At 39.0% G+C, this 11,686-nt stretch overlaps 1 pseudogene; it reads left to right on the top strand.

Annotated features, from left to right (window-relative positions):
* The first annotated feature begins 3,150 nt into the window (after window positions 1–3,150).
* On the top strand, window positions 3,151–5,468 carry LOC146693150 (spastin pseudogene; annotated as a pseudogene).
* Window positions 5,469–11,686: the final 6,218 nt, after the last annotated feature.

Below are 11,686 nucleotides of genomic sequence, written 5' to 3'. Positions count from 1 at the left end.
TAAACTAAGAAAACTATAAATACTGCAGTTCTAGAGTTACAGATATACAATTAAGCTTTGCATATCAGTGCTGTATAACCCAGGGAATGTACTTTTTTTTTTTTTATAATTGAATAGTAATGGAAATCATGAACTGTTTTTCAGAGGTCATAGATCAAATGAGCAGTAGAGTTTTTCTCACAGAATGGTTCTTTCACATAGAAAGCAGTGTGTGCTGCAGGTTTAGCAAATGGCCCATCATTTGTATCTCCAGTGTCTGTTGAAGTGTACAGTATCTGTGTGTGTGCATGACCGTCGGTGCTCTCTGCTCACTCGGGTTCAGAGGTACAGGGAGGAGGCTCAGCAGGAGTAGAGGCAGCTGCTTCATCACAAACATGCCAGGTGCAGGCGGTAAAGGCCCTTTCTGTTTCCTCTCAACCCTCCTGCCAAAGCCATAGAACTCTGCCGAGGTGAACCAGACAACACAATATAGACATTTTTCCCTGTTCCTACATGGAAACACAAGATCAAACGGGCATTTTTTTTTGGCATAAATATGTATATCATATCGGACTCAGTTTGTTCCTGTTATTGTTTTTGCACTGTACTTGTCATCCATTCCAGTGAAACGATGCAGAAGGTTGTAGGTTGTGCAATAGTGCCATCTAGAGGTGAAGTAACATCACACTGCCCGTGCTCTTGTCTCGTCACGGTGTTTGCGTGTTTCTCCCTCTCTGCACACTCATGGGAATGTGCTGTCAGGCAGGACTCAGCGTTATATTCACAATATGTGGAAAATATATTGATATTGAATGTTCAAATATGAGGATATGTATAATGTATAGGTTGACTTTGCTCTACCTACACTTCTGGCAGAGCAGCAGTTGCAATGCGAACACATAATTAAACGGTGTATTTATAGGAACAGATTTCTTGCCTATGGCAGACAAAGTGATTTTAAACGTGTAAAAGGTTTCATTCACAGATGATTTATTACTATCACACCCTGGAGACTTTATAAAGAGCACTGCTGCAAAAGCAGCCTAAACAAACTTGTACAGTAGGTCACGCTGGTTTAGTTTTTCATCAAAATGCTTTTTTTCTTTTACTATTATTTTTGAAAACGTTACAGCACTGGTGGACATTTCCTACCAAATAAGAACTAGACACTACTGTTATGTAGTGGTTAATTGGAAAACTGTTTTATCACGAATTTCTTATTTAGAAATAATTAAAATTTTATTTGATGTTTTTTTTTTTTTTGGATGGATACTGTTATTGCAGTGATGCTGTAATTAAACTGTCTTCACCCCAGTAGAATAATTGCATGACTCCATCACTGAAGTGGAGGGTTTGCTTTGGAGGGGAAACGCACAGTGTCTCTTTAGTAGCATGGTGGTTGGATCCCACATTTGTTTCTTATGTAACATTGTAAATAGCTGCTAAGACAGCATATCTATTGGACAAGCACATATTATACATACTTTGCACGTGCAGTATTTAATAGAAAGCAGTGTGTGCTGCAGGTTTAGCAAATGGCCCATCATTTGTAAGCTCTGTCTGGACTATATCACTTTTTGAGGTCATCCTTCTTTCTGTCAGTCTGCCTTTTTATCGATGGCACAAACATATGTCACATCATGGAACACATGAGTGCTCCACAGCCAGCGCTGCTCAACACAGCAGGGAACTGTTCTTGCGTGGGTAAAGTCATAGGAGAGAATAGGTTTCAGAACGCAGCGGTGCTGTTATAAGCGAAGGGCTGATAAGTAATCAGACTTCTTTTCCCATAACCAGTTGAGTCGCCCCTTCTAGCCAATAGAAAGAATGCAGGATTAAAATATTTGTTCACTAGCTTCATTTTTTGACCTCTTTTGACAAGAGTACGGTATTTCCTGGAGCCTTTTGCATATGGATAAACCTAGTATCAGTATACAACTGATATGTGAATCCATTTATCAAAAAAGAACGCCTCTTCTTACTCTTTCTTACCCAAACAAAAACGGTTTGACAAATACATTTCTCCCTAAGCTGCCTTAAGTCTCCTTTATACCGACAACACAAAAACAACAACAACAACTTATAATATAAGCCTTAAGCATCACAGCTGACAAGTGTTTGTTGTGTCCAAATAACTGCAATAGTACCTGAACTGTGCAGAGCCACAACTCCCGGAGCAGTTGCTGCCACCTGTGTCACCATCACCCCGTAGCCAAACTTCTCGCAGCTGCTCACCTACAGAAAACACACAGAAATCTCATACCCCTAGAAATATTTCAGCCTTTCACTATCACAGTTTTTGGTTATCAGGTAAAAAATGAATGAGAGTTTGGAAAAAGGATGGAAAAGGTTTAGGTCAAATGTAGTACTAATGTATCATAAAGGGAGATGTGTAAGTAAATCTGGGATTCTGGAAAGGCACAACATAATGTAGTTAAACATGCTGTGGAGAATTTAAATTGTAAATTGATATTGGAGTGTGCAGGCCCTTCATTAATTACAACACAATGCCACAACTAAAAATAGACAAAATATAATTACATTCCATAATTAAAGTGTAATGCCAAACTAGAGAAGCAATTACAATGGTGCGTAAACAATGGCAGTAAATTAAGCCCACGGGGGATCAGCTAAGGTTTGCAGCAAGCCTGAGTGTTTGTGTGTTTACAATTTGAATCTTAGACTCAGACCCTGTGACAAGGTCTGTGAAAACCACGTTTTTATGCCTGAAATACTACAGTACTACACTCCCACCAGATGAGCTCATGCAGCCTGTCACGAACCGGGACATACAACCATGACAAAACAGGAGATGCACACACAATTTATTGTGTTATTAATTTAGATCAACTGTGCTAATATAGTATACCAAAATGAAAACAATAACTCAAATTTCAGATATTTGAGGTTGTGCTGAAAATAATGGTGCCAAATAAGGCAAGAAAAACATATTTTAAAGGTGAAATATAGAGGTAAAATCAAAAATAGTCAAGAACGGCCAATTATACCCTGGACCACAGAGGGTTAAATTTGAAAACGGTTTAAAAAAAAACATCCCCATTCTAAAATGTCATGTGACAATCTGATTCATGAAGAGTGATGATGTCACAAGGACATGTGATGATGTCACAAGGACATGTGATGATGTCACAAGCACATGCCTTTGAGCCTTTGAAGTTTTTCTATAAATAGGGGTCAGGAGCAGCAAGTTTTAGTCAGTTTGTTCGCAGCCTTCAAACGTTCGACCAGAGCTATATTTGAAAGTATTTGTAAACCTCTGTAACATCACGCTCCAAAGCCCTGTGACGTTTCTGTGTTCTGTGACGTTGTCCCAAAGAAAGACCTTTAAATGCGATAAATAGCCTAAACGTTTTCGTTTATGACTAGTTTACCGTGTTATGACTGTGAACAGGGGGGAAGTCGCGCAAGAGAAATGTCGACCAAAACAATTGCAAGTAAGCCAAAGTCAGTTCCTAAAAGTCAACCCGCAGGTGTTTCCACCACCATCAGACCCTCCACTTCTGTAAGACCTCCATTAAGAATAACTGATGCAAAGAAAACCACTCGGGTGGGAAAAACTCAGAATGGAAGACCGGCAGCTGTGAAACAGCCCCCGAAGAGGGATATGAAAAAGAATGTGGACAGTAAACTGGTCAGCTTAATTACAAATGAAATTGTATACAGTGGAGCGACTGTGTCATTTGATGACATCGCAGGGCAGGATCTGGCAAAGCAAGCACTTCAAGAAATTGTCATCCTTCCTGCCTTAAGACCTGATCTCTTTACTGGTCTGAGAGCTCCTGCACGTGGCTTGCTTTTATTTGGCCCACCAGGAAATGGGAAGACCATGCTCGCCAAAGCAGTTGCTGCAGAGTCTAATGCAACATTCTTCAACATCAGTGCTGCTAGTTTGACCTCCAAATATGTGGGAGAAGGCGAGAAGCTCGTACGAGCACTCTTTGCAGTTGCAAGAGAGAGACAGCCCTCAGTAATCTTCATCGATGAAGTGGACGGCTTGCTCTGTCAAAGGAGGGAGGGGGAGCACGACGCCTCTCGCCGTTTAAAAACTGAGTTCCTCATTGAGTTTGACGGGTTGCAGTCAGGAAAGGATGACAGAGTACTTGTAATGGGAGCAACGAACAGGCCCCAGGAGCTCGATGAAGCAATATTAAGGCGCTTTGCAAAAAGAGTATATGTGACCTTACCCGATGAGAAGACAAGATTTACGCTGCTGAAAAATCTTTTGGGAACGCACGGGAGTCCACTGAGCCAAGACGAACTGTCCTGTCTTGCAAAAGTGACTGAAGGATATTCAGGGAGCGATTTGACAGCATTAGCCAAAGATGCTGCACTTGGCCCAATAAGAGAGTTGGCACCAGAACAAGTCCGTGTTATAGCTGCTGCTGAGGTGCGCAACATTAAGATAAAAGACTTTGAGGATTCTCTGAAGCAAATCAAACCAACTGTTAGTCCAGCAACTCTTAACATGTACACCAAATAGAACAAAGATTTTGGTGGTCCTTCTTCAATAAATCCAAATCCAGTCAGGCTGGATGAAACAGAGTGCAAAAATAAAGAGCTTCTTCAAGAGAAAGAGCAACAGGAAAAAGAAAAAAAACGTATTCTCCAGGACTTGGAGAGAAGAAATCTACAACTGAACAAATTAATACAATGAAGGACAGAACACCTGAACTGGAAGGAGAAGTATTGGAAAAACGACGTTCAAAGATGCAGCGTAGGATCAATGAAATGGCGAAAAAACACTCAGAGGTCATTAATGAGATGTTGTTGAACTCAGACAACTTGAAGTGTGAAAACGCTGAAATGCTTGCACAAAAGCAGCAACAAGAGAAAATAAATGAAGACCTGCAGCGTAAGCTTCAAGAAATCACAAGAAGAAATGAGCAGTTAGAAAAGATGCACAAGGAAAAACAACAGCAAAATACAGACAAGTGCAATCTATTAAAAGAAATGGAGCAAAGATGCCAGAAACTTGAGAAGGAAGTTGAAGAAACAACCGATCAGTTGAGAACCCTCATCCTAGAGAAAAAAGTGGTCGTGGAAAAGCTCATGGAAAAGAAGAAAAAACGTTTCCGCTTCTTCTGGAGGAGGGACACTCCTGCTTTTTCTACTCTTTCTATTTTTTCTACTGCTGACGTCACCTCGTCTCCCTCCACCTCTGTTCCATCTTAATTTTCACCTCTCCTCTCCCCTTCTCTCCTAACACTTCTTCCCTCTCTCCTTCATCTTTTTTCACCCCAACCAGTCCCGGCAGTTGACTGCCCCTCGTGAGCCTGGTTCTGCCGGAAGTTTCTGCCCGTTTAAAGGCAGTTTTTCTTCCCCACTGTCGCCTAGTGCTTGCTCAGAGGGGATTGTTGGGGTTTTCTCTTTTCTTTTTTTTCCCCTTCTTATTACCATTTTCCTTTATTTACCGATTTGTTTTGTTTACTTTTCTTTTACGTTGTTTCTTTATTTACTTGTTTAACTTTTTTTCAACTTATGTAATAAACTAATAAACCAATTGAATTTATCCTCTGCGTATTTTACATCTAATCTTTAAAGAATATTTCCAAAACATTTTCAAACATCACGATCTGTCTTTTGTTTGCTTGTTAAAACCCCGTAAATGGTGAAGTAAAAACCCTGTGATATGGTTTAAAACATCAAAATAGACTAAACAACTAGTCTAAAACTAAGAGACACAGGATAAAGTTGGTGTGAAGGTTTCAGTCTGTGAATGAATCTAAGCACCATCACCTTAACTTTAAATTCATCTCTGTTACCCTCTTTGTGACTGAACTCTGACCGTGAGCACCACAGCCACTGCGCACCAGTCACACGCACTTTAAATCCATCACAGTAAACCAGTTAGTTTACCTCAGTTTGTTTTGCAGCACATTTCACAACATGCAAAAGCATAATGTGCCATGTACAGACTCAAAATCTGATTTAAAAACATGAGGACTGACCTGTAAGCTTTACATTTACAGTTTATCACATACCACTGAGCAGTTCTTACCTGTAATTCTAAGCCCTCTTCTTCCTTTTCTGGTTTAAAACATCAAATTAGACTAAACAACTAGTCTAAAACCAAGAGACACTTAAATATTAAGTTAAACCTCTGGGGTTGCCGGACGCGCCGGCGCGTCAAAATCACATGACCAATTTAAGACGACACAGCTACAAGATGCAGCGATTCAGAGGCTGTATCCCAATTCAGGGTCTGCAGCCTTAAAGGCCGCATTTTAAGGCCGATTACGTCACCATGCCAGTCTCCTATTGCCAGAGGCTGAAGTGTGTGTGCAGTCACCAGGTGATAATCTGATATCGTCTACTTCCCCACTGATGTTAAGTAATATGAAAAAAATAATGAATCCCACCTTAGGCCGAATGTGTGACTCTCTTCGTAGTGGAAGAGAGAATGAATCTTCCCATCCGAATTCACGGCAATCAGTCTGTCAATCAAATCCTGTGGAGTAAAATGAGAGGCTTTGAACAAGAATGCACCGGATAGGGTGCAAAACGAAAACTGTGTGGAAATTTACAATGGGTAAGGTGGAGAACGTATATCAGTCTCAGTGTGAGAGGGTTTATTTGAATGCGTTTGAAGTAAAACAAATGGGTGGGTGGTGTTTGGAGGCCAAATAAAAAGTGCAAACATGCCCTCAGATGGATGACAAAAAAAAACTGCAGTGTGTGGAAAAGAAGAAGAAGAAAAACACTTACAGGTATGGAGGTTGGCATCTCCCTCAGGGTGTATTCGCTTTTGTTGGCCAAAGACTGTCGGCCCAGCAGTTGCCACACCGACTGGGAAGAGGAGAGGAGGTTGACCAAGTACAGGAAGGACTGAAGAGGAAAGTAAATACAGCAGCTGTTAGAGAGAAAAAATGTATTTGCTTTTAAAGACCATTGTGAATGCATTTGTGCACGTCATGGATTGATCAAATCCTAACACATAATAATAATATAACACTATTCAACTACAAACACTACCGATAATATGACAAATAATATCTGTAGTATTCAAAGCAAAACAAAATGTAAAAAGAATTTATGATTGCAAAGATAAAACATGGTTTACCACACTCTCAAAACTGAATAAGACATATATTCTGAGCAGAGTGGTTGAGCAGAAACCTATTGCAGCCTGAAGAATATTAAACTACAGGAAAGCTCCCTGCATTTTTCACTGGGTCTGGTAGAACAGGGAAAACATATCATCAAAAGCATCAAAGGAAAAAAAGAGAGACACTTGCACAAACGAGCTACAACTTAGATTATATTAAACAGCTTCAAAGAAACGTAAAGAAAAAAACAAGATACGATGGATTTTTTTTTCTAAAATAGAAATATCTATACTTTCATGTGTCTTCTGATGTTTCTGTGCATGTGTGAACTTATCTTCATATGTACTACCAAACCTCCTACTGTACTTAGCACAGATTAAAGCAAAGACTCGAGTTAATTCACCAAAGTGCTGGTGTGTGTATATTTAGTTTTCCTTTGACCTCAGCATATATGTATAACCCACTGATAAGGCAGACTTTAAAGTCGCCTGTGGCAGGACACAGTTTACACATCACTGGCTGTCCGTATTCACTTGGCTAGTCTCTCTGAGAGAGATGACTTGGCTGCTGTCAGAGGCCAAGCATCAGACACACACAGACAGGCTCACGCTGGAGCTTGTTGAAGCTTTCCTGAGAGAAATTCTGCCAAAAACATAACTAAAAATGCAGTCTTATGAAAGTAAGGCTTATTTGCCCAGACACCCATAAACCAATCAGCAAAAAGCCTTTCTTGTTAACAAAATCACTATTGCCAGTTTCTTAAATATGAATATTCACAAGTGAATTTTCTACATGGCTGCTGGTATCACAGCAACACATGGACCACTATTCTGAGTCCTGGGTTAATAATAATTGGAATCAATTTAATTTTAATCAATTTAAACACCTTTGTAACCAGTGAGCTAAAAACATGATGGAAAAGCAAAACTTCTAAGAGATCTGTGTCTGTACTATTATGTAGATATCTAAAAATTGGGGCATTGTGGGCTCCAGGAAGTTTCTCCTTCTCCCTCTCTCTCTCACACACACACGCACGCACATACATACAATACCTTAATGCAACTCCTATCTGTGGGGTCAATGGGAGTTGGTTTGGGACGGACCACTCTGATGTCGTCACTGCTGCACTCAAGAACAGACCATAGCTCTAGTACCAGGGCCCGAATAAAGCCTGAGACAGAACACGGAGAAATTTGTTGTACCAAACATTTATTTGAAATAGCAGCAACTAAAATTATTAACAGTGCTTTAATAAATAAACGACTGACTTTGTTATTGTGTCCAATCTTTTAAAGAAATCTGTCTTTGCATTGCTGGCACCGTTTTGATTGGAGGATTTGAATCTCAGGAAGGAAGGAATTTATAATGCCACTCCCTTTGATCCCATTTAATCTCTTCCCTGTTGCACTTTGGCCTGTCAGTAACTACATTTGAATTTTGCAGCTCAAGCTTGCACATAAAGGCTGGATAAAAACGTTAATGCAATCAAAATGTACGCAGCCCTCGCTGGAAAACTGGGGATACAGTACAGTACATAAATGATGAAGCAAAGACAAAACATTAGTGTCATGGAAGAAGAAATAGTCAGTGCATCACGGGAAGCTCCCAGCAATAAAACCTGCATTTGTATTGACACATAAACCTTAATTTGTGAGCAATTTTCAGTGTATTTCAGTTAAATTAATGAGACAAATATAACAAAAGGGATTTTATACTTAGAAGAAGAATATGAAATTGAAATATTAAACTAAGAAAACTATAAATACTGCAGTTCTAGAGTTACAGATATACAATTAAGCTTTGCATATCAGTGCTGTATAACCCAGGGAATGTACTTTTTTTTTTTTTATAATTGAATAGTAATGGAAATCATGAACTGTTTTTCAGAGGTCATAGATCAAATGAGCAGTAGAGTTTTTCTCACAGAATGGTTCTTTCACATAGAAAGCAGTGTGTGCTGCAGGTTTAGCAAATGGCCCATCATTTGTATCTCCAGTGTCTGTTGAAGTGTACAGTATCTGTGTGTGTGCATGACCGTCGGTGCTCTCTGCTCACTCGGGTTCAGAGGTACAGGGAGGAGGCTCAGCAGGAGTAGAGGCAGCTGCTTCATCACAAACATGCCAGGTGCAGGCGGTAAAGGCCCTTTCTGTTTCCTCTCAACCCTCCTGCCAAAGCCATAGAACTCTGCCGAGGTGAACCAGACAACACAATATAGACATTTTTCCCTGTTCCTACATGGAAACACAAGATCAAACGGGCATTTTTTTTTGGCATAAATATGTATATCATATCGGACTCAGTTTGTTCCTGTTATTGTTTTTGCACTGTACTTGTCATCCATTCCAGTGAAACGATGCAGAAGGTTGTAGGTTGTGCAATAGTGCCATCTAGAGGTGAAGTAACATCACACTGCCCGTGCTCTTGTCTCGTCACGGTGTTTGCGTGTTTCTCCCTCTCTGCACACTCAGCGTTATATTCACAATATGTGGAAAATATATTGATATTGAATGTTCAAATATGAGGATATGTATAATGTATAGGTTGACTTTGCTCTACCTACACTTCTGGCAGAGCAGCAGTTGCAATGCGAACACATAATTAAACGGTGTATTTATAGGAACAGATTTCTTGCCTATGGCAGACAAAGTGATTTTAAACGTGTAAAAGGTTTCATTCACAGATGATTTATTACTATCACACCCTGGAGACTTTATAAAGAGCACTGCTGCAAAAGCAGCCTAAACAAACTTGTACAGTAGGTCACGCTGGTTTAGTTTTTCATCAAAATGCTTTTTTTCTTTTACTATTATTTTTGAAAACGTTACAGCACTGGTGGACATTTCCTACCAAATAAGAACTAGACACTACTGTTATGTAGTGGTTAATTGGAAAACTGTTTTATCACGAATTTCTTATTTAGAAATAATTAAAATTTTATTTGATGTTTTTTTTTTTTTGGATGGATACTGTTATTGCAGTGATGCTGTAATTAAACTGTCTTCACCCCAGTAGAATAATTGCATGACTCCATCACTGAAGTGGAGGGTTTGCTTTGGAGGGGAAACGCACAGTGTCTCTTTAGTAGCATGGTGGTTGGATCCCACATTTGTTTCTTATGTAACATTGTAAATAGCTGCTAAGACAGCATATCTATTGGACAAGCACATATTATACATACTTTGCACGTGCAATATTTAAACATGTAGGCTAGAGAATGACTTTCAGTTGTATTATTTATTAGACGAATACTAATTATCACTGTAAATATGAAAATCTGTACAAAACATCAAAGCATTAAGAATACTTGCAATAAAAAGAAATTTTCTAAATGGTGCTGTTTGTCTTATTATGCAGTAGACTTGAGATCTCAGTAGTTATTAGTTCAAGATCAGGACACAGTGTTTAAGGGATTGTACATTTCAAAATATAATTTACTTTGAAGCGATCTGATCCTATGCCATGACATTTAAAACATTAACATAATGCTCACTTAAATTGAAAAAAAATCTCTCACTTTGTGATTTTTAAAAAAGCAAATAGAATGCATTTATCAAACACTTTTAGTTGATGTTTGTTATGGAGTAGTGGCAGAAATCTTTAGCCATTCCTCGTTGCCTCAGGAGCAATGATTTTATTGAACATGTGCAAACATAAATGGAAATATACGTAAAATAGAGTTTATAACAATATAACAAGCTTGAAAGTCAATATTTGGCATTGTAACTGTTATTCTTCAGTTCTAGTTTTCTTGTCATTTCCACAGGAACAGTTTTCCAGGCTTCTTGAAGGATATTCAGAGCACGTCTTTGGGTGTTGTCCGCCTTTTGTTCCGTTCTCGTGTCACAATGATCCCACACTGCTTCAGTAATATTGAGGTCTGGGCTCTGGGGAGGCCAAGCCATGACTGATGCTGTTCTATTGTATGTTTTTCTATCCAGGTATGCTTTTACTGTACTGACAGTATTTTGGGGATCATTGCTATCCTGAAAAATGATGCATTTGCCAATCACATGCTTTCCCAATGGCATTACATTGTGGATTAAAATCCATTGTTACTTTTCTATATTCAAGATTCCATCAATCAAGAGTTTCCCATCCTTAAGAATAGCTTCTTCTTCTTCTAACAATTTCTGACAAGGGTTCAGCAAACGGTAGATGAATCAGCTGAAGGGCTAGATGCACCTTTCAGGTCCTGTGTTGGGTCTTAACTCGATTTTCCCCTCTTATTTCTTAAGGACATGACTTTCAGATATTGTTAATTTGCTGTAGAGGGTGTGTGTGGTTGAAAGGCAAGGCCTGAAGAGGAAATGAGGGTTAGGTGAGAGGAATGGTGGAAACATTGGGGTAAAACTTGGATTCACTTATTATTAATTATTAAACACTTATTATTAATGGAGCAGTAACACTGAGAAAAAAATCATCAAACTTTTACTCCTACTGACAAAATTAATCAAAAGCATTTTTAATTATGAACATTAAAAGTACTATTGAATGGGAAAAATCACATCTATCTGGATTTCTTTGCTTGTTGATTTCCAAACTAATATAAGTATTTTTCTGTACCTTTGCACTGATTTTCCCCTTTAACTGAATTTATCCTGCCAATGCTTTTTTGCATGTGCCCTTTGCTGCTAGAAATC

This window comes from Copadichromis virginalis, linkage group LG14 (assembly GCF_057382275.1).
Source record: "Copadichromis virginalis isolate Kocher_CV1m ecotype Utaka linkage group LG14, C_Virginalis_male_GT1.1, whole genome shotgun sequence".
NCBI classification, from domain to species: domain Eukaryota; kingdom Metazoa; phylum Chordata; class Actinopteri; order Cichliformes; family Cichlidae; genus Copadichromis; species Copadichromis virginalis.
The sequence above is the reverse complement of the archived record's forward strand: the minus strand, read 5'-3'. Positions and strand labels throughout refer to the sequence as shown.